Below are 23304 nucleotides of genomic sequence, written 5' to 3' on the forward strand. Positions count from 1 at the left end.
AAAACCGAAATAGCGGAAGGCTCTGGCTGTTGGTTTACTGGATTTCTGTGTTTTTGCGGGATAGTGTGTAACTCGGAGCTGGGGTTGGGCTGCGGGAGAGATGGGGCTTGCTCTCACCATGGGGCACGGTCCCGAGGCAAAGGGATGACGCCCGATGATGCCACCTCCCTCCCAAAGCCCACGTGCCCCCAGGGCTCTCCGAGAGCCCCACCGCTGCCATCCTAGCTCAGATTCAACCAGCAACCATGGTCTTGGGGACCTTGTCACACAGTTGGGTGTCCCGCCTGGCACCGCAGGCTCGGGCAACCGCAGCCAGAGCCCAACACACCCCAGCAAAGTGGCCACGGGCACTCATGCTTTTTTATGCCAGTAAAAAGGGAAAGAGGGGGGGAAGAAAAAGCAGGGGGCAAAGCCATACTGAGGCTGCAAGGAGCAGGCTGGGGCACAGCCAGAGCCTCTGGCGTGCCGACAATGGCAGCCCCCACCTCTGCTGTGTCATTTGGTGAGCTGGGTTTGGCCCAGCGGCACTGCTGGCACACCACGCTGGTGAGAAACCCCCAGCTCCAGGCGGGAATTCGCATCCACCCAAATACCAGCCTTGTACAGGGAACGGCTGGGATCGTACCATTAGATGGGGCTATAGTTAAAGAATTAGGGTTTGTAAATTATATTTCCAGCTCGGGATGGGAGTTGTCCAGGGGCAGCAGGTAAGTATCGGCCATCCCTGGCCCCGTCTCCCTGTCTGCTGCGGGGTGGGCGAAAGCCTGGGGGGGTGCGGAGGCCTGGCAGGAGGGACAAGAGTCCCACAGAGCCCATGGGAAGCTGCAGGTGGGAGAAGTTACCAAACTGCCTTTCTCCACTCCTAAAGCTGCAAAGTTCAGCCATCCTAATTCCCATTTAATCCCCCCTCTTTTTCCCTGGTGCAGTACAGAGAGCACAGAAATGGGACAGACCCCTGGCAAAGGCAGATGCCTAGTGCTCAGCCTCCCACGGGCTGTTTTTGGCTTACAGAAAGACTCAACCTCACTGATTTCTGACCAAATCCGGATAACCGTCAAAGCTGCAGGTACTGGCTAAATGCTTAGGAAAAAAAAAAAATAATAATCCAACTGAAGACTTAGAAGCTCTAAAATAATACCAAGCCTAGCGACCCCCCCGGAGGCATCAGCATCTCCATGGCACCGATGAAGGGGATGAGACGCAGAACAGAGTTTGCCCGGGGTTTGCCGAGCCACAGTGAGACCCCTTTGCCAAGAGACCACCCTGTTTCTGTTCCCATACAAGCTCGGGTGACTTCACGGTGCACGAAGCCACACCAGAGGCCGAGGAGCTGGGCTGGCCCTTGCCCCAGCAGCAGCTCTGCTATAACAGTCTGGTAACTACTGGATTATAAAACACAAAACCAAAATGCTCCGTGCCATCAGGCTGCCAAACACATAGAATCATAGATATCATAGAGCGGTTCGGGTTGGAAGGGACCTTAAAGATCATCTTGTTCCCACCCCCCTGCCATGGGCAGGGACACCTCCCACCAGACCAGGCTGCTCAAAGCCCCATCCAGCCTGGCCTTGAACACCTCCAGGGATGGGGCAGCCACAGCTTCTCTGGGCAACCTGGGCCAGTGTCTCATCACCCTACAGTAAAGAATTTCTAATATCCAGTCTAAATCTCCCCTCCTTCAGTTTGAAACCATTACCCCTCGTCCTATCGCTCCACTCCCTGATCCAGAGTCCCTCCCCGTCTCTCCCGTAGGCCCCCTTTAGGTACTGGAAGGCCGCTATAAGGTCTCCTCGGAGCCTTCTCTTCTCCAGGCTGAACAGCCCCAACTCTCTCAGCCTGTCCTCACAGCAGAGGTGCTCCAGCCCTCTGATCATCTCCGTGGCCCTCCTCTGGACCTGCTCCAACAGGTCCATGTCCTTCTTGTGCTGAGGACTCCAGAGCTGGACACAGTACTCCAGGTGGGGTCTCATCCCTCTTGATACCCCTTACTGTCCATAGATGTTTTATTTTATTCCCAAGCAAGGAGGTTCCCGGTGAGTTATAATATTTTGCCCACAAGCAAGCGGTCAGGTCGCCCCAATGGACTGCACCGCGGCCACAGCTTGGTGCCACGCTCCCAGCTTCATGGGATGGGAGCAGTGTAGGTGCCCATCTTTTCCTGGCCAAAAGCTACATCCCCCTGATTGCTGTCAAGGCAAGCACAGCCACCGGCCTCCCCCCTGCACAGACATGTGCTGTGTGGCACAAATCCATGTTCTACCACCCCACATGGCTGCCTAACAAGCAGTTTAGCTCCAGCCCTTTCCCCCTTTGAGGATGCGGGTGCCCAGGAATTAGCTGCTGGCTTTCTGTTCCCGTGGCGTCTTCTTCTGGGCAAAAGAAAAATAAATTCCTTTCTTTCATTAAAATTGACAAGGGAAGCCCGTAGATTTCAGATATATTTGTCGCACCCCCCTCATCCCACCCCATTCCACCCCATTCCACCTCATCCCACCCCATCCCTGAGCTGTTGTTAAGGCAATACAGGCACATGGCCAGCACCATGCCCAGGGCACAGGCAAGGAGTGGGGGGGGGGCATCTGCAGGAGGAAAATTAAATTCCTCCCTTTCCTTAAGCAACAAGAAAGACATTTTCTTTAAAGGCCGCCTAACCAGCAGGGGAACTTGCTCTTACTCTGCTTAAGTGACTATTAAACAATCTCGGGAAGCTGCTGCCCTCCCACCTTGTGGAAACAAACCTCACATTTCCCAAGGAATTTTGCGCTTAAAAAAAAAGAAAAAAAAAAGAATCCCAGCCCTAAAACCATATTGTGGAGGCTGAACTTTAATTTCTTTTTACAGCAGGAGGAAGAAAACTGGGAGCACCCTCAGCTCCAGCTTGCGGGGGGGGGGAGAGGGGCCCTCCCAGGGCTGCGGGGTGAGCATCGTCCCTTGGGGGGCACAGGGGACATGTAGAGACACCCAGGATGCACGAGACAACAGCCCCAGAAGCGCGCAGCAGTTTGCAAGGTTCATTTGAGACATCGAGGGATCCCAGTTTTCCAGGCTTTTTATTTTTTTGGCTCACAAAGGCATAGAGCTCGTCATGCAAATCAGGCCGAGCAGGACAGGCCACTGCCAAAAACGGGTCACGGTGGGAAAACATTGGCCACGGCCTTTCCTTTGTGGCTCCAGGCTACCGCCACACGGACCCAGGCACCTGGGGGTGTTTCTAGAGCACCAGCTAGTCCAGAAAGTTTTTTTGTGTTTTTTTTTTTTTTTTTATAATTGACCTTTTCATTCCAAACAAAGGAAACCAGAGGAAAAGACACAATGCTGTCAGAAGCGGACAGGATTCTGGCAGCATGCCGCCTCCCGTGATTTGTGGGAATAAAGCCATTTAGCCATGAAGAAGAAGGAATCAGGCCCTCAGCCTGCACCCAAACCCACCCTGCACCCCCCCACCACCACCCGAAGCGGGGGACATTTTGCAGAGCAAGGGCCACCCTGATCTCCGGGAAGGACGGAGCAGGCTGGCAAAAAGCCACCGTGCTTCACCAGGGACAGCCACAGCAGCGCCCGGGAATAACCGAGCGCACGGGGCTGACACCAGCTGTTAAAAAACCCAGCCCTTTCCACTTGTGTAAAGTATACATGAGCAGACACGGACCAAAACAAGGAGCACAGGGCCGCCCCAGCCAGCAGCGCACGCGCGTTGCAGGGAAGGCGAGCAGGAAAAGAAATAGGAAGCGGAGACAAAGAATTTCCGCAACATCCCCCAAAAGCGCTTCCCGCACGTGGGGAGCCAGGAAACACTTATGGGAGAGAAGCCAGCCCAGGGAAATAGGTGGGAACTCACAGCCCACATCCACAGCAAAAATCCCACCTGATGTGTCAAGAGCCCTGGATATGGGGATGACAAACACATATGTGCTATACCTTAGACAACAGGTTGGACCAAGCTCTCCAGGACCCCTATATACATCCCGCCCCCCAGCAGCAAAACTCCTCCCAACGGCCTGGTGAGGAGTCAGCCACCAGCAATGCTCTATCACCACCACCACCGTCCCCTCTGAGCCCACGGGGACCCTCGTTCCAACACCCCGCCTTTGCTCCAAGGGGAACACAGAGAGGCAGGTTACTTATGGGTTGAGAAATGCCATCCATGGATAAGTAATTTGGTCCCACCCCGAGGGGCAAGAAAGGCTGGAGCCCCAGGAGATGCTTTTTAATTGCTCGCAGCAAGCCGGGAGGAGCTGGTGGCCACCCAGTGCGGTTCCCCACATCCAACAGCACCAGGTGACATTTCGCATGCCCCAGAAGCACTGGACAGCTTTTGGGCCAACCGTAGAGTAGCATTTTTCCTGCCTCCATAGGGATTTTTGGATTTACCCGCGCTGTTAGGAAGCAGCGCTGCCCGGCTAGCGAGCCCTGCTGCAGGGGGAAGGGCCTGGCATTGCAAATATTTGACCTTTACGTATGGAAAAGCTGTGCTGTCAGAGCATCTTTTCAAAAAACCTCTGTTTAGTTAATGCAACTGTTTGGTTTTTTTTTTTTCTTTTTCTTATATTAAATTTAATACTAAATTTAATACTGTGTCCAGTTCTGGACTCCCCGGTTCAAGAAGGACAGGGAACTGCTGGAGAGGGTGCAGCAAAGGGCTACCAAGACGATGACGGGACTGGAATGTCTCTCTCATGAAGAAAGGCTGAGGGATTTGGCTCTCTTCAGTCTGGAAAAAAGATGGCTGAGGGGGGACCTTATCAACACTTATAAACACTTAAAGGGTGGGCGTCAGGAGGATGGGGCCAGGCTCTTCTCAGTGGTGCCCAGGGACAGGACAAGAGGTAACGGGCACAAACTTGAGCATAGGAAGTTCCACCTAAACATGAGGAGGAACTTCTTTACCCCGAGGGTGGCAGAGCCCTGGCACAGGCTGCCCAGAGAGGTGGTGGAGTCTCCGTCTCTGGAGACATTCAAAACCCGCCTGGGCGCGTTCCTGTGCCACCTGCTCTGGGTGACCCTGCTCTAGCAGGGAGGTTGGACTAGATGATCTCCAGAGGTCCCTTCCAACCCCCGCCATTCTGTGATTCTGTGAAATTTCTTCTCATTTTATGGGCTATTCGTTTTGGGTTTCTTCTGTTTTGTGTGGCTGGTGACTCCCTGCTCAAGCCGCTAAATTAAAGAATTCATTAGGGTTTGTTAAACAAGCCTCTTGCTATCAGACTATAAAGGGGGTTTATTTTAGTTTATTCCTGTTATTCACCAGCTTCCCACCAACCAGGTTTGCTTCACTGGTGGCCGAATGCATTGAACAGTGATGTGATCTTGGGAACATCTGTCACGTGTGGGGTGGGACCAGTTGCCATTGTCAAAGATGGTGGGACACAGTACAAAACTTTGACATGGGGTTATGCCTTTTTTTTTTTTTTCCCACTCATCTGTTTGACAGTAGATAGTTAATGCCTGTAGACGAAAGCGCTTCATTAGACAGCTCATTTGTTAAACATGCTCGTACGCGTGATTTCGCCTGTCCCCATACATATGACAAGGGAAGCTGATGACTCTATGGGAATTATTTAAATCACCCACGTCCCACACCTAAGACTTAAATACCCTGACAGGCAAAGAAACGTTAATACCGACAACTTCCCAGCATTTTCACAGTGTCGCTACTGTACACCAAAATATTAATAAGCCCTAGGGCAATAATGGTTAACATTTTAGCTGGTTAAAAAGGTTTTTTCCAGAAGCATTAATTCGTCAGGAAAATGACAAGATCATATGCATCGTCAGAAAACTAGCTCATTAAAGCCATCGTCATGCAAATACTTGGCCACGCTTTACTGGAATAGCATAAAGTGAAGGGGCTGCTCTGGATGGCGACTTACCGCAGCGTCGTGGCGGGAGGGACACAGCTTAGATGAGAGGGCATGAACGTATGGCAAGGGGATGGGATCTCCTGTGGAAAAAAAAAAATAAAAATCTAGGCTCAAGCGAGAGACGCGAGATTTCAGCTGCTTGGTTTTTTTTGCTCAGCCTATTGGCCGGGAAGTGCCAAAACTGTCAGCTGACAAGATTTGCTGCCTTTTAAATGTTCCCCTTCACGCAATGAACAGCAAAGAGGATCGACACGTTTGTCTCATTTCTAAGTGTAAAGATCCGATTGACCCCAGATGTATGAATGCTCTCTAGCATATAGGCCCCCCGCCCCTATTACCCCTAAGGCACCCAGCCACACGTACGAGTGAGACAAGAGGCGAACTACGACTGAAAGTCCCCCCCTCAAGGCTTTACCCAGTGACCAAAGGATGCCACAAAGTCTCACCTGTAAGAATAACCTCTAACAGCTTATTTTAAGCCTTCATTATTGTAATACGTAATGCCCTGATGCTGGGTTTGTACAGTTTTTCGGCAACCGCACTGCACTCTGTTTACACACTGTGCACCCAAGGAATATATTTATTTTTGAAGGAGCACATGATGCATCTTCAGCGTTCAGTGAAAGGGCTCTGAGGTCCTCAGGAGAAAAAAAATACAGAAAAGTGAACTTTCAGACTTGATTTGCTCTGCTGCATTCCCCGTGCATGTGAGGAAGAGGAGCAGCCCCAAGCAGCGGCTATGTGAAGACCCAGCAGGTGCCACATCTTGGATGCCTGTCATGCAGAGATGACCTCATTTTGCTACTGGTCGCAGTGGTGCTGGGTGGAGCGGGGACCGGATGCACATGAGCACTTCCCAGCTTGGTCACTTGAGGCGGGGAGTCAGGCATTTACGGTTTTTAAATAAAACTGAAGGTCTCCCTTTCCACTCCCCTTCCAAGTTGCAAGGGCCATCAGCAGGATCTCCGATGTTCTCCACAGGCCCTGGCACTGAGCCAAGGCTGTGCTGGGGCTGGGACGGGAAAGAGATGGGCTGGCCCAGCACCAGCTGGGCACCCTCGCTGCTCCATCACACCCTGAGTGTCACGTTGTGCTGCATGGGGCAGCACCATCCACCAGGCAGGCGCTTATTGCCTTTGACGATGCTCCTCACTCACAAGGAATGCTGAGCCCCCAAGAACGAGCCTGTAGCTTCCATTGAAGCTCATGTCTTGGGGCTGGGGTCCCCAAAGGGCACTGTGACGCGGTGACAGAGGGATCATCCCAGGAAGGTGAGTCTGAAAAAGCAGTGGGTTTACTCACAAGATGGCAGAGACAGGTCCCAAGAGATCCTCATGATGTGTGCCCAGGCTACCGCCACCCATCTCCCAAATTCTGCCCCATCACCACCGCCCTCCCCGCTGTGCCCAGCATCCCACCTTCTCCCAAAGCATCCTTACCAGACCCCTCTGTTCACATCCACGTGCCCAGCCACTCCTGCTGCCACCGGGGCTGGGATGCAGGGATGCAGGGATGCTGAAGTACCTGATTTTACTGAGAGCCGTTCAGTATCCAGGAGGAGAAAAGAAGGGGGGGACTGGAGTCCCGGTGAAAAATATGACATCGGTGAAGTGTTGTTATAGCCACAACAACGTGTTATTAAGGAGAGGCAGGGAGAGGTAACATCTTTTATAGGACCAATTTATAGTGTTGGGAAAACAGGCTTACGGGCACAGGCACCCTCTCGCAGTAGAATGTATGTGCTTCCTCTCAAGCGACATCCATTAAAGGGATGTATTTGGATGGGATGGTGAGAAGCAGCACCACAAAATCCTAAAATAGACATGACAATGCTTCTTTCTGTCTGGCTCAGCTCGTACAGGAGTTTCTGCTGCTCCTCTAGCAACTTGCCCAAGGAGAGATGCTTTTCCCCAGCCTGTTTCCACCCCAAATCTGGCCCAGCATAGTTGGATCAGGCTGCAGAGCCATCCCTACTGTCCAGCTTAGCGCTCTGCTATCATTTCTGGAAGCTTTATACAAACAATGTCCCCCTCCCATGGCTGCCATGCTTCTCATCTTCCCTCGTCAGCCTTTGCATCATGCATGTAAATTCAAGTGATGCCCATAGGAGGAAATTTCACAGGCCAAGGGGTAGGAAAATGCCCAGGGAAAACCCAAATCACAAGGCAGGGAAATTAGGAGGGTGGGAGGGAGAGGTGACAGGTGCTAAATTCTGACTTAGGAAGTCAGTCAGTCAACTGAGTGAGCAAACACAGAGGGAAGAAAACGAAGACCATTTTCATCTGTTCTCAAAAATCCTGCCTTTTTATATAGCCAACTTCTGCCACAGGAGGGAGGTGGGACGGGGAAGGGGCTGGGAAGGCAGGAGATAAGTGGAGGTCCCTAAGGGGGACCACAGACCCCTGGGGTGACATCTATCTTTCCTTCCCCAGCCCTGTCTCACCGAGCTCTCAGTCCCAACACCCAGGGACACCTCGGCCGTGCTCCCCCACGGAAGACTTGGCACGCTCCCTGCCACGCTCAGGCAAGCCAAATATTCTTCCCTTTGATTTGTTTCAGATTCGTACCAGCCATAAACCTCAGCCTCTGGCCTCTCATTTTCGTTTGATGAGGCCGGCTCAGAGGAAGGAAGGGATCCAGCTTTCACGGCACTGGGCAGCCTCAGCACATCTGCCGAGCAAACACCCTCAGTTTCTCCCCCTGCTACCCAAAAATCATCCCCCCCCGCCCCATCCCTTCACCTCCTCCTTTTCGGCCCTGGTTGCCATTTTCTCTGGGCGAACCATCGGTGCTGGGTGCTCTGGTAAAGCTGCGATGGCCTTGCCATAGCATGGGGCCACAGAGATGGCCGCTGCCCTCGGGAGCACTGCCAAAGGGGCGAGCTCCTGCAAAATCTGCCTCCCGGGCTCCAGTTATTCCGCCCTTTTGGAAATGGAGCCCTGCATTCTGTTCAATCACATTTTTTCCATGCGCACAGGCACCCTATTACCTGACTCAGCGCCCCGGGCAGCTTTGCTCCCAGGTGAGTCCTTTACCCCCTGTTATTTTTGTCTTATTCCTAAAAGAACAGAAAACCGCCCAAAACGCCCCCATGCACACCAAATAGCCAACCTTAACTCCTCACTAAATTCCTCGGTATCCCTGTTCCCAGAATAGATGCATAACAGGCAGGAGCAATTTCTGACTGCTTCAGCAAAGTAATTGATCAAAGAAGGTTTGGGTTTTTTTTTTCTTTTCCTTCTTGCTCAATGTGTAAAGTGCTTATTCTTTTCTGAAATGCAGACATGGGGGAACAAATGGAAGCTGAGCAAGCCGTTACGTCCTTCGATGGGGTCTGAGTTCAGTCCCTTGCACCCAGTGAAGCTGCACAGCCTCCTTGACTGGATCCAGTGGCACTCTTCCATGTGGACGTAGGACTAAGCAGAAACCTTAGTAGAGGAGAAGCCTTTTCATATGATGGGAAGTTGAAGCCTGTACCCAAACAGCTTCCACCATTGTCACCACAACTGATGCTCTTTGATTTTTTTCATCGGCCGAGCAGAAGAAACCAGCCCAGTGACTGCCAATCCCGCAGCATCCTGTGAAATGCAGGCTCTTTGCCGGGCGCAGCCTTGAGATGGTTTTTACTAGGAGCATCCCATTGTGGCGACCATCGTGCTGCTGGTGACAGGGAATTTTTTCCTTCTGAAGCACGTGGATTCTGCTCAGTGGTGGATTTATTCTGGAACAGCTTGAAAAGGGCACCACTGCCCTTCCGTTTTCTTCCACAAAATACTCAGAAGTTACCAGACTGCTGCACGGATGCTCCACTCTCCAAATAGCCATCGGCTATAACTTTGACAGCTGTCGTTCTTTTACCTACATAGAAGTCATTTGTGCAGGTCAAGCAACTGAAATAGGAACATGAGGGGTTATTTTAACAACTGCTTGCATAGATGAAGGCGGGAAGGGGAAGATTAAGCCGGCAAGGCCGACCTCTCACAGGGACCACAGGGCTGAGAACTTCCTGCTCTGCTCCTCACCCCTCAGGTGAAATGGAACAAGCCACCTCATCAGCCTGGGCAGAGTGGTATTTATAGTCTCCCCAATTAACCAGAGCACACTTACACGTTAATTAGTTCTTGCTTTGTACCTAGAAATCCCGATTACATTGGTAACACTTACTAAAACCCCTCTGTCACTGGGAGATTTCCCCGCTGCTGATGCCTGCGCGTGGGGGCAGAGGTGTCTGGATGGACGTGAAAGCGGGACCAAGCGCCACGATGGCTCAGCTCGTTCTTAGGGTTGCATTTCTACCACAGAGATGCTGTGTAACCTGGGAGAATAATAACGACAGATAATAACATGCCCTTCACATGAAGAAGTTATGAAAAATGGAGCTGCTTCTGTAATAAATAAATAAATACAAAGGAGACTAGCTCTAAGGGGAGTTAAAGAGGTCAGGTCGGGTGTGAGACAGCCCGATAACCCCCAAGCTTCCAGCATATTCTTTCAGCATTCCTTCAGTGGCTCTAAAGCATCCTTTTAGCCCTTTCCATCTCTGCAGCTGGAGCCAGCTCCACACACGCTCACATACCCTGGGAGGCAGCATCCTTGTGATCCAGCCAGCAGCTCCAGAGCAGCTGTATAACGCCGAATTTGCAGGCTGGCGTGGCAAACGCGGGAGGTCTGCAAGGGCATCGCTGGCCGTTAGGGAGGAGAGAAAGTCATCCTCCCTCCTTTTCTTCCCCGCCTGCTTGAAATGAGGTCTAGATGCCGAACATCTGCTTAAGGTGCCAGTCAAGCAGGGGCATCCTCTCCTCCTTGTTTATTGCAGAGCCACGGTCGCAGAAAGCCTGGTTTTGATGTATAGCCTGGAGACACGCACGTGGCTCCGGCTTCCCAGACGGAGCTGCAGTGGGGCAGGAAAAGCAAAGCAGCAGTAAGAAATACAGGGACGCAGGGGTGCGGCACAGCATCCACGGAATAACTGGAAGCATCCGGCAGCGTTTGTCCTCCAGCGGCATCTGCAGCGCTGCCACTGGGTGGCTGCTGCCTGCCCCAGCTGGGGTTAGCCCCTGTCTTCCAAAAACAAAGCCCGGCATCGCCCAGGTGTACGAGGAGGTTCTCCATTCACAGTGGAGATACAGTAGCAGACAGCAGTGCTGAGTTCCTTCAGCAAAGTGTAGTGATAAATAGAGAGCAAACGGCCCATTGCATGCTAATTTCCCACGAGAATCAATTAACTGTAGTTAAAAAATATATTTTAATGTCATAATCTTCAACTGTCGCTGGCTGATTGCAGTCAGAAAGTGGAGCCAAAATCCTCAGCCAAAGATGTTGGCTCCTCGTATAAAAAAAAGGCCAAACATTTCGGCTGCCAATGTCCGCACTGCGCAGCCCTTTACTCAACAGAGACACAGGAACCAACACGGGTGACACTGAGGACAGGTCTCGTGCCAAAAGAGCATTATGACACTTCATTAAATAAAATATGCTTATTTAGCTGCGTTTGAATAAGGTGGGTGCATTTCCCGCTGTTTGAATCTGTTGAGGAATGTAATAATTTCATTAGTAACACATAGGCTAGCATTTAAAGCAGCGGGGAGTTCAGAGACATTGCAGAAAGCAGATTTCCATCAGCAAGGGAGCGCTCCTCTCCGAGGCACCCGGGAGAGACTTCCCCTACAGTCCCACCTGAATTCCAGCTCTCAAACGATCTGTAATAGGAAAAAGGATGTTTTCTGGGAGCTAAACCCCTCCTCTCCAGGGTAAGCGTCACACAGCGGTGTGTGGCTCTTTGGAGTGCATGGCAAAGAGCAACAGTCCTCCCAGCACCGCTGCAAAGATATAAAAGCAGCAACCTTGTCTTTAGGAGAGAAAAGGGGAGCCCAGAAGTGATGTAACTTGCCCAAAGCTGCTGAGAAAGTCTTTCTTAGCCCAAGGCCGGCAAGGAAAAGCTTGCTCCTGGGCTCACAGGCCAAGTTCAGGTGTCTCTCCCCAGGGTTGACCACATCTCAGGGCAGCTCTTCCCCTGGGTCCTCATCTTCTGCTTGTTGTCACCACCATACTTCTGCTCCACCCTGTGGTTTTCTGTGCTTGATTCTGGGTTTATTTGATGCAGAAACACTTCCAACACAGCTCTTCCTCAACCCATGAAGCACTAGTCACAACTGTGGCATGGTATAAGTACCGACGGGTAGAGATTTATAGAATCACAGAATGGCTAGAGTTGGAAGGGACCTTAAAGATCATCTAGTTCCAACCCCCTGCCCTGGGCAGGGACACCTCCCACCAGACCAGGCTGCTCAAAGCCCCATCCAACCTGGCCTGGAACACCTCCAGGGATGGGGCAGCCACAACCTCCCTGGGCAACCTGGGCCAGTGTCTCACCACCCTCACAGTAAAGAATTTCTTTCTAATATCTAATCTAAATCTACCCTCCTTCAGTTTAAAACTGTTACCCCTCATCCTATCGCTGCCCATCTCTCCTGTAGGCCCCCTTTTGGTACTGGAAGGCCGCTATAAGGTCTCCCTGGAGCCTTCTCTTCTCCAGGCTGAACAACCCCAACTCTCTCAGCCTGTCTTCATAGGAGAGGTGCTCCAGCCCTCTGATCATCTTCACGGCCCTCCTCTGGACCCATTCCAACAGGTCGATGTCCTTCTTACACTGGGGGCCCCAGACCTGGATGCAGTACTCCAGATAGATAGGGTCTCATGAATATTTTTTCTGCCCCCACCCCAAAGCTATAGCTCAGCATCTCACTAAGTTTTACTCAGGAGCTGAGATTTAGCACCTTGGTCCAGCACCCATGGGATACAGCAACAGGTGCTGTGTGAATCTTCACATTACTGCTTTTATAAAGCAGCAGCATCTCAGGACCAACATATCATAATTAAACCAACTGAAGAAGTGACCAGTGCCAGGCTACATCCTGAGGATGACAGTAGCACCGTGGTGCTAAATAAAGGCACTTCTGCATGGTGCCAAACTGCTTTCTGTGGACCTTGTCTGCTCCCTGTTTACCTTGCTTAAAAGCAAGCTCCAGACGGTGTCCAACATTTCTCCCTGCTGGCAGAGCCTGCCTAAGCTGTTCTCAGGAAGAAGAGCAGTACGGATGTGGTGGTGGGGAAAGAGGTATAAAAAAAAATGAGTGGAGAAACACAGATGTAAACCAGGATTTCGGAGCTCGGGAATCACAAACATGGCCCACACCATATTTCCCAGTACCCAGTAGATGGTGTCTGATGCTGTGCAAGCCATGGGTGTGCTTGCCTTGGTGACCTGCTCTTGTTGCAGCACAAGACCTCCACGGACCATTTCCTCGACCAGACCAGAGGAGCGGCCATCACCCAGGTGCTTGGCAAGAGGGTGCTGGGGTGGGCGCTGGGGCGGGTTAGGGGGACAAAGCTGACCGCAGACATGCTCTCAGCAAGGCAGGAACAGGGGCAGGACCAGGTTCAGCTGGACCTCACAGCTGGCACATGCATCTTACATCGAGGGTGACCTCTGGGTTTTATTGCTACCGCCTTGGCCAGGCTGGCTGGGGAGAAGACTCTTCTGCTTGTCAAGTATTGAGGAGGTCATTTTATCTTGGTGGCATACTTTTCTGGAAGCCCAGAACTAACACACTTTTCCTATCAATTTTTACCTTTTTTCATGTGATGAAGACCCTTTGTGAAGGTTTAAGAGTTTAAACTAACAGCACCGCCTTCCCCTCACGTGTATTGGCCAGGGACACGGAGTCAGAGGGAGAAATGTCATCTACTCACGTAAGCTCTGGCTTGGGGACAGATATGCATGTACCTCAAGCTGGAAGAGGAAAGTGCAGGTAGTTCTCCTGGTCCCCAACCGGAGCCATCTTCAGCCATCTGGCAGTAAAAAATCACAACCCCCCAGCAAAACTTTTGCTGGCACAAGGAGAAACCACATCTTCACGTGATGCCAGATGAACCCAGGAGCCTGCTGAAACTGGACGCTTGCTCTGTCACCGACTTTACCGTACCCCATTCCTCACCTTCCTTCCACACCGTCTCTGCAAGCTGGAACCCGAGGCACACTCCTTGGCTGTGAACCGCTCTGCAGAGCACGCGCTGGAACCTCAATAGGATGGCAGGCTGTTAGAGAAACGAAACAAACCTTCTAGGATCTAATGAAAGGTATCCAAGGAAGAGGTCATGGTTAGGAGCTTGTTGCATCTGCCTCAAAACTGCAAAGGCAGCTGCCGGAGGAGGTGAGAAGACACCAGGAGAGAACAGGTATATGGAGGAGAGGGAGACAAATCACAGTTCTCTGTATCACATCATGTCACACCTGCTAAAGAAAGTGCCCGGGCTGGCCTCTGGTGGCTGTGGCCTGGATAATAGCAGTGAGCTCCATGGGGTTTGTACTATTTTAATAGCTGTACGTCTGTAACAGCGGTTCTTCTTTCTGAAGAACCCACTTAACTTTTGTTCCTCTAAAAAAAAAAACCAAAACCAAACAATACAGAAAAGGCAACATTAACAAGTAAACCTAAGAGCAACTTGCCTTTGCCAGCACCCCTGGGGAAAATAAATAAACAAATAAATAAGAAGCCAGCAGCATCCTTCCATCAAGTACTTGATTCCCCCCCTCACCTTCTGAATTTGGTATGAGGTTGGGGAGATGCTTAAATAATATTTGGGTTTCTATATATCATTAAGCATATGTTTTTAATAAATATATTATAATAATATATAATCACATACATTTGTATAGATATTATATATAAATAAAATACATTATTAAAGTATATGAGGTTGGAAAAATGCCTTTTTAATATACTATTATTTAATATATTATTATAATACTATACTATTATATTTTATAATAACTATAATATAGTATATTATATAAATATATTATAATTTAATTTTTATTATGAATTATTCGTATTTATTTCTATTTGTATAATTTATCACTCATCTAAATATATATATAATATTATTTAAGCATGAAAATAAGCATCTGCCCAACCTCATACCGAAATCAGGAGGTAAAGGGCATTGAGTACCATGAGGGAAGGATGCTGCCAGCTTGAGAGGACACGGCCTGAGCCAGGCAAGTTGCTGCAGCAGCCACGGTACCTGCAGAAACAGGGAATCTCTTCCCTGCCACCCGAAAGGCCAGGGTGGATGCGGCAGCAGGAGAGGGAGGCAAGGGAGTCCGTGCACGGGCAAAGACGTACCTGCTGCTCCTTTCCGACACGGCGTGCAGCAGTATTTCTGTTTTGCAGTGGGTAGGGAGCGGGAAGGCTGCGGCTGGGGCAGGGTGATGTAGCAGGGAAGGCAAGAAGATTTATAGCAAGAATGTAACAATGCCTTTCTTATTTTCTTATTTGTAGAAAGAGCACATGAATCAGATCGACATAGGATTCGCGTGATCCAGGTTTCCCCATATTGGGGGACACAAACTCGCTGCTTCCCACACCAGGAGCACATCCCCTGCCTGCACAACAGCCGGGGACCCATTTATACCAGTACCGAGTGTTCGGGTCGTACACAGACGTGACATGCCCCACCCCCCGCCCCCAGGCAGTTCTTCAATGTCCAGATGGACACCGAATATAGAAAGAAATGGGACTTGCTGGTCATCAAACTGGACGTAATCGAGAGAGACCTGACCACTCAATGGGAAGTGATTCACTGAGTCACTCATTTCCCGTACCCCATGTACTCGCGAGACTACGTGTACGTTTGGCGGTACAGCGTAGACAAAGAGAACCGCCTGATGGTACTAGTCTCATGGGCGGTGGAGCATCTAAGTGTCCCCGAAGACCCCGAGTATGTTCCAGTCAGAACCTATGAATCCCAAATGGTCATCTGTCCCCACAAAACCTTCAATGAGAATTGTTTCAATAGAAGGAAGGTCAGAGCAGCGCCAGGAACAAGGTGCCAAAGTCAACAGCACCCCCCCACACACCCCGGTATTAGCATGGTACTTTACAGTATCTCCTGTAGTTCAGGTAACTGGGACCAGGGGGACAAATCCAGTGCCGGCAGCAGGAGCAGGCAGCAGAACCAGAGCAGCCCCTCACCAGCACGGCAGGGAACAGATGCGTTTCTATGGAGCTGTGACGCCCCGGCTCCACGAGGCTCGTGGGTGCACTATACCCACTATCTGCACCCCCAGCCAGATTTTTTTACATTACAGCCAGCGGCTGCTGTGTGGTGTGCTCTGCTAGCAATAGCCACGACGGCTTAAAAATAGATTACTGTGCTGTTGTGAACTTGAACGTTACTCTGCTAGTGTTTATTTTATTAATTTATTGAATAAACACTAGCGAGGTTAGATACCGTCTGTGGCTTTGGCTTCTTTTTTCCACAGCATCCGAAGCAATTACTTTCATGAAAGCAAATGGTCCATTTAGTTGGAGAATCTATAAGGCAGAAATGAGCTTAGATTCCTGAACAGATGTGCCCTCCTCTAGAGGGATTCGGTGTCTGCAAGGCTTCAAACTGACACCAGACAGAAACGTCTCTTAACTTCACTCTCTCTGAGCTGCGCAGCAGAGCTGGCGGTTCTATCAAAGAGCCAGCTCCCTAACTTCGAAACGAGGGCAAATACACATCGATTTAAAGCATTTCATGTACCAGGGAATGGAAGGATGCACCTTTGTTGTGGGGACAGGGCTGGCATCACCAAAAAAAAAAACAAAACCCAAACCAAAAACAAAACACCCAACGCCCAATTCACTAAAAGAAAATGTGTCCCTCTTCCTCAAGAGCTCAGGCAAAGACAAAATCCTTTTGCTCATTTTTGGCACACGTAGGCCTGAAAAGGGGGTGGCTGGAGGGAGCCAACAACAATGATTGCAGGTCCACGCATCACGTAATGCTTCCCCTTAGTTGGTGTCATGTGTCTCAGGAAACACCTGAACACCCCACCCAGCCCAGACCCAGGTCAAGGCAGCAGCAAGGCACGTCTCCTGGCACTCCCTGTGCTCCGTACGCCTGCCCACACACCCCGGACCTGCTGGAGAGGATCCCCCCCTCCTCTGCGCATCTTCTCTGGCCCATGCCCTCAGCTTCAGCGGGGTGCAGATGGAAGGAGGCACAAAGAAAAAGCCATCATCCTCTCACCCCGTGGAGACAGCCCCTCCAGGCAAACGCATCGGCAAGCCAGCACAGGGAAGCTTGCGTCGCTGCTGCCAATTCCCTACCCGCTCCACAGCTAAGCCAAAGCTTGAGGTCTCAGGGCGATGCGTGCCTCAGCCTGGCAAGTCTCCCGTGCCCCGAATTAGCAGGCACGGAGATCGTTTGAAGTCACTCCAGCCTTCAGATGTAAGGACACACAGCTCCTCAGCGGCAACCGGTCCTGGGGATGCGCCCAGCTGGGACGCCCATCCTGCCATCCACAATTCCTGCTCGCGCTCCTCGCAGCCAGCATCCGTGCCCATGTGTTCACCTGGCAGCCTTCCCACCCACGGACGGCTTGACAGGGTCTCAGCTGCCAGGCAATGATGCATTCAGACAGGAGGCCAGAGCAGGACTGTAAATATCCCTTCTTCAGCCTTCCTCCTCCCCCCCACAGTAGAGGGGGAAGAAGGGAGCATCTCTCACCTGAGGACTCCTACGTCGTCTCAGCCCATGCTCTCCTCAAAGCAGTCCACAAGGTAAAGGCGGAAGAGATAATTACACTCCTCACCAACTCCGACAGACTCCAAGAAAGCTCGAAAGCACTTGAGCTTGCAAAACCTCTTGCAAATGCAGGCTGGCAGGAGGGGATCAGCTAGCCTAATTATCCATGAGAAAAACCAAGGGTTAACATTTGTCTCTAAGGCATATGGAATTCGCTCGCAGTCACCGCGGGATGTATATGCAAAAGATGTTTTCCAGTTGGGTTTTACTTGGGACACTTCCCTGAAATCTGAAATAGCATCTACATAAACAGAAATGCGATGCAAAGAGGAGGCGAGGACAGGCTCTTACCAAGGCAGGGGGACAAGAATGCACAGTCCCAACGCCGGCAGCAGACACAAGTGGTTTCCAGAGCCACAGGAATGCATTTTGGGGGAGCGGGGAAGGTGGGGTCTCTTTCTCCAGCTTTTTTTTTTTTTTTAATTATTATTTTTTTCTTAAATCTTTCTGACTTCACAGGAGCTTCTAGTCACATAAAGCAGCCCTGCTGTTAAGAGACCCTGCTGTGTGTAACAGCGTGCCCACATGAGGAGAGGAGGAGGATGCTGTTGGCAGGGGACAATACAGCAACCTCATCTTTTGTGGGATTTGATCCAAGTGCCTGGATCTTCGGTGTTACGGCTGCAAAGGGACAGCAAGCATCGCCATCAAGGAAAAAAAATGAAAAGCTTCTGTCCGGGCATGCTGCAACTGAGACGGTTCCTAAGCCTCAGCATTTTGCAGCCATTTCCTCACAATTAGACAGTACCCTTCATTTTAAATTAATCATTTCTTGTGTATTTATTTAGTTGTGATCACATAACAGGTAATATTCCCAGGGATGACAGGCAGGAGGCAACCAAACCACCGCTCACCCTTACGGCTGCAATTCATGCTGTCTTTCCCCATTTATTCAGAAGTATTCCATCACTGCCAGGCATACACAGAAAATTCTTGGATAAAGAAGAGGCAGCCCCCATCTCCAACAAGGATCAGATTTATTGTTTTGGAGTTCTGTTTTGTGATTTTTATTATTATTATTTTAAATTTTATTAAAATCCCCACCTATGGGCCAGGAAGATGGGAAAGGGGCGGTATGAATCAGAAAAAGAACAGATATAACAGCTGCCTCTGTGACAATACCCAGAAACTTTCTATGCAGAAAGTCCCTTTGAAATAGGTCACAATTCTGTCCAGTGAGAAACGAGAAAGTCAGCCACAAGGGCAAGAAAGAAAAAAAAAAAAAAGAAAAAAAAGAGACATGTCCTTAGCTGCACGTCCCTCCTCAATCCTTCTTCTCCATTCGTAGCTCCTGAAATGTCACCAACTCGTCTCACCTGGAGGAGGGCCTTGGCCATACACCAGAGCTCTCCTGGCCCAACTTACATCCCTCTCCTGCTACGCGGTTGAGAATAAAGTATTTCGAGCAATAAGTTGTCCAAAAATCTGACACCAGGCCATGAGGGGTGTCTGCTCCCCCAACCAGGCACTCACTGCTTGAAATACAACCCTCAATATGCTGAGGCACCCTTCCAAAACAGATGTAAAAAGTAATTCTTACAGTTTGTGAGGGTTTTTTTTGCCTTAATCAACTATGTGACATTAGCTCTCCCAAACAGAAGCCAGACAGTCCCTTCGCATTCCCTAGAGATGTTTTTGGTGCACACGCTGCTTTCTAAGAGGCCTTTACCCTCTGCTACATGCACTGCTAAGCATCATACCTTTTAAATTCAAAAAGACAATATGAACTGGATTAGGTGCCACCTGACGAAATTCAGTAGCTCACATCAAGCAAGTCAACCTATGCAGTCATAATGCTCCCTTTTTAATTCTACTATTGACACATGTAGTGGTTTTCATACGCTGAGCTAGTTTTTTTGACACAGTATGATCCAGGTCAGAAAATAACAAAGCCTCCTCAGATTAAAAAAAAAAAATAAAATAAAAAAAAAAAACAAAAAAAACCAGTGGCTTTTTGTTTAGCAAAATACTTGCCTGTTTGTAGGCAAACCTGCCATAAAAAAAGTTGGCAACATCCACTTCATGCAAAAAAAATAAATCTCAGCACCGAGGATGACTCATTAGACATGGTGATTGGAATAATACATAAGGAAAAGCTGAACAAACAGCTCCCCAGTATCATCAGGGTCATCTGGACCAGGCGAAAAAAAAACCCAAAACTTTCCTGACACTAGAATTCCTCCTCTGAATTCAAGCCTTTGAAGCCAAGTTATATGAAAATTGATTTTAACTCCTTACGCGTATGAAGGTCAAGAAAAGTTGCCTGTGTGTTTGTTACATATAATAAGAAACAAAATTGCAGTAAACAATGCAATCAACAGCTTTTATCTGAACACTACCTTTACTTCACTAAACATCGAATTTAAAATTAAGCTCCCGAAGATAAACTGTGTCAAGAGAGGCAAGTGCAGCAGGAAAAGCTCGTCTTAGAATGGTAGCACAGGTATAAGTCTGGATTAAGCGTACTGTGAAACTGAACCTAAACTGTATCCTGCTAGGGAAACGGATAGTCCTGCTCTATCGCTTCAGATCAAGCGGACATTCTATTCTTCTATATTCTAGATATGCTGAGTCAATTTGGCTAATTGACCAAAAGAAGGTGGCACGGGAGAGAGACACGCTTGTTTCAGTCGCATCAAAGAGCGGATTCAAATCAGTACGTGGTCACAAAACCCCATGAAAGTCAGAGGGCAAGAACGCACGTCCTGGGACAGTAATCCCAAAGTGCGTCCCAAAAAATTAGAAGACTGTTGGCGAGCTGTTATTTTAATGGAAATAGTTGCACTTACTCTCCTTCCTGAACAAGATGGCACTACTAAATGCAAGTAGGTGCTACAGTAGATCCGTCGTACAGCAGGTGTTAATAAATCTGGTCCCTGGACAGCAGCATCACTTAACAGCTACCGCCAGATGGGATAAAGGGCTGGATGAACCCAGCTCAGCCCTGCATCACTTGAACATACATAGGCTAACATCACTTACTTTATATTCAGCAGGTTACTTTTCTAAACAAAATCTGAAATGCTGGGTTTAAGCTCCGTTTTAGTCAAGCTCTCAAGAACTACCAGTTGAACTTGATACAGCCGCAGGAAAGAGACTGATCTTGTGTCTCGAGTTATTTCCCAGTACGTTAATTTTTGGCTCCGGCAGGCAAACCTGCTTTTTGTGTTGCTAATACAAAACATCCAACTTAAGAAAAAATAAATATTTACTCTTGAGAAAATAGCACGTAAATGCTGTTAATATGCAAATCTAAAACAAAGACCTAAAACCCAGCTCATCGCATATATGTAATAAAGGACTTCACAAAATAAGTCAGAAATTGAAATGTGGGCATAGAGGCAACGATGTGCCTTAAACAGATGTTCAACCTTTGAGTATGTTTGTCACTAACAAGTAAGGAGCTGCACCACGTCCATCCCTCCGCCCCACACAGTTAAACTCCTCCCCAGGAGGACGTCCACATGACAACTTGTTTCTAGTATTCAAAAATCTCAGCTGCAACTGAATTGCCCAGGAAATGGCAGAAAAGCTACAGGGGGAGGAAAAAAAAAAAAAAGAAAAAGAAAAAAAGAGGTAAACTATTTTAGGAACTGAAGTTCAGCCTACTTTTTTTTTTTCTCCAGATGTAAAAGAAGAACCTGAAGCCACTTCTTCCACAGGACAAGAATGCTTTAAATCAGCGTTACATCTCTCTCGCATGTACACCGCAATTTCTTTTTGCAGAGAATGCAGCACACGTGACTTGAGCAGATTTGCCTTTTCTGCCGCTGTTAAATTAGCCCACATTCAAGTTTGACGGTATTCCCTCTCCCCACAACTCCCAAAGACCACGAGTTAATAGGAATTTACATTTTTAAATATTACAATTACAAATACAGCAACCGTAGATACTAAGAATCATGTAAGACTTTAAACAGTGCTTGCAAAACTGGCTGAGTAAATGTGATTCTCTGAAAAAAACAGACCAAAACAAAACACCAGAACAACCAACAAACACTTAAGTTATTGTAAATCCATTAGTATTTGTTTGTCAACGGTTTCCTCAACAATGATCTCACCCTCTCACAAGCAGGCACATGCAGCTCCGAGAGGACCACCCCTTGATCGCTGAGGACACCCAAGAGCACTGTTGTAGCAGACTGCCACCCCGCAGGTCGGCTCGCTCCCCCTGACACTCGTGTCCCCACCTGGCGGCTCCATCGGAAGCAGCCCAGGAGAGCAAGAGGACAAGCTGCAATACCTATTTGGTAAACGCCGGCGGACTTTGGGCTACAGGCTGATTTTCTTTTTAGCCAATGCCCAAACTGGTGTATGCAGGCAGCTGACAGGGCCACCAGCAGCTGCTGGTGCAGTGTGTGTGGTGGATGGACATGTGGCAACGTGTGAAACGGGAAAGTGCATTGATGAAAACACGATTCTGCAGTTATTTTGAAACCACGCCGCCGCACGCAACTGGATCAGAACTATTTTGTCCACCCTTCTTCTTCACTCCAGGGAGCAAGAACCAGTAATCCTGAAGTGACCAAAGGGAGTGCCAGCATCACAACATCAGCAGCTTAAAACCTAAATCTAAATAACACGCTGCACCCTACCTTCTCCAACCTTCCATGCGTGCCCTAACTACGGAACTCCAGCGCTACATAGTCCTCCTGTCCCTCCACCACTTTCCAAAAATGTTTTTGTAGGAGTGCTACTACGTAAGGAAGAAAGTTGATGGAACCGTCGATGGTCTTGTTCTGCAGCTTTTGTGTTAACGCCAATCCCCACCTTTTTGTTTTGCTCTTTCTATCTTGCCAGGCCTGTCTTTGAGACTCCCAGGTGCAAGTGAACTGTCGACTCTGGATGAGTTATGCCACCAGTAGGTAGACAGATAGCTTCCAAAATCCACCGGGGAAAAAAAAATGAAACCCCAAATAACTAAACTCTCAGCATAAGAAAAAAAAAAAAAAAAACAGCCAAAAAAAAAAAACCAAAACCACCCCAATGTCACCTTTTGTACTCCCCTTCCTCCATTAGCATTAAACAGCATCAACTAGAAGATCCATCCAAAAATTGGACTATTGGACTGACCATTCCAGTGGTTTTTAAAAAGCAGTTCTTGAAGAAAGCTGATGATTTAATTGTTCTTATTTTCATGCTGCTGCACAGTGAAGACAAAAAATTAGTGTACGCAGGGCAGGGGGTGAGAAAGCTGGAGATTAAGTAATTTGTTTAGCAAGACGGTGGAAGAGTCTGAAGAACGAAAACCCGTCATACTTGAAAAAACAAATGGAGAGCAGAGAAGTGGTACCCTACGATTCTCAGGAATAAAACCAAGACGACAGTTGGTATCAATGTACAGACAGCTAATCACTAATGGGATTCAGATGGCATCTCTAGGACCACAGCCGTCACAACCAATGCTCGCAGAGGAAAAGGTTATGCCTAAGCTGCAGGTGTAGCACTGCACACTTAAATGTTGTCAGCTGCATAGATTCCTGATCCCCTCATCTTCCATTAGGAATTCTTCTGCCTTGAGCAGTTTAACTGCATTGTCAGTTAAACTGGGGCATCCCCCATCCCAATTCTCTCTTTTAAGAAAAAGAAGTTGGTATTCCATTTGAATACCAAAATCTCTAGATTTGGTTTTCTGACATACATAGTAAAGAAAAAAATTAAGTTCCTTATCAATACTTCAATTCCAGGTTACTAAACAACAACAAAAAAGAGTCAGCCTAATTACCTTTTTGTGTAGGTGGTTGCAGCATTGTTGACTGATGCACGAACCAGAATTCTGAAGCACGGGACAAAACCAGTAGTT

Source organism: Chroicocephalus ridibundus, chromosome 3 (genome assembly GCF_963924245.1).
Source record: "Chroicocephalus ridibundus chromosome 3, bChrRid1.1, whole genome shotgun sequence".
NCBI classification, from domain to species: domain Eukaryota; kingdom Metazoa; phylum Chordata; class Aves; order Charadriiformes; family Laridae; genus Chroicocephalus; species Chroicocephalus ridibundus.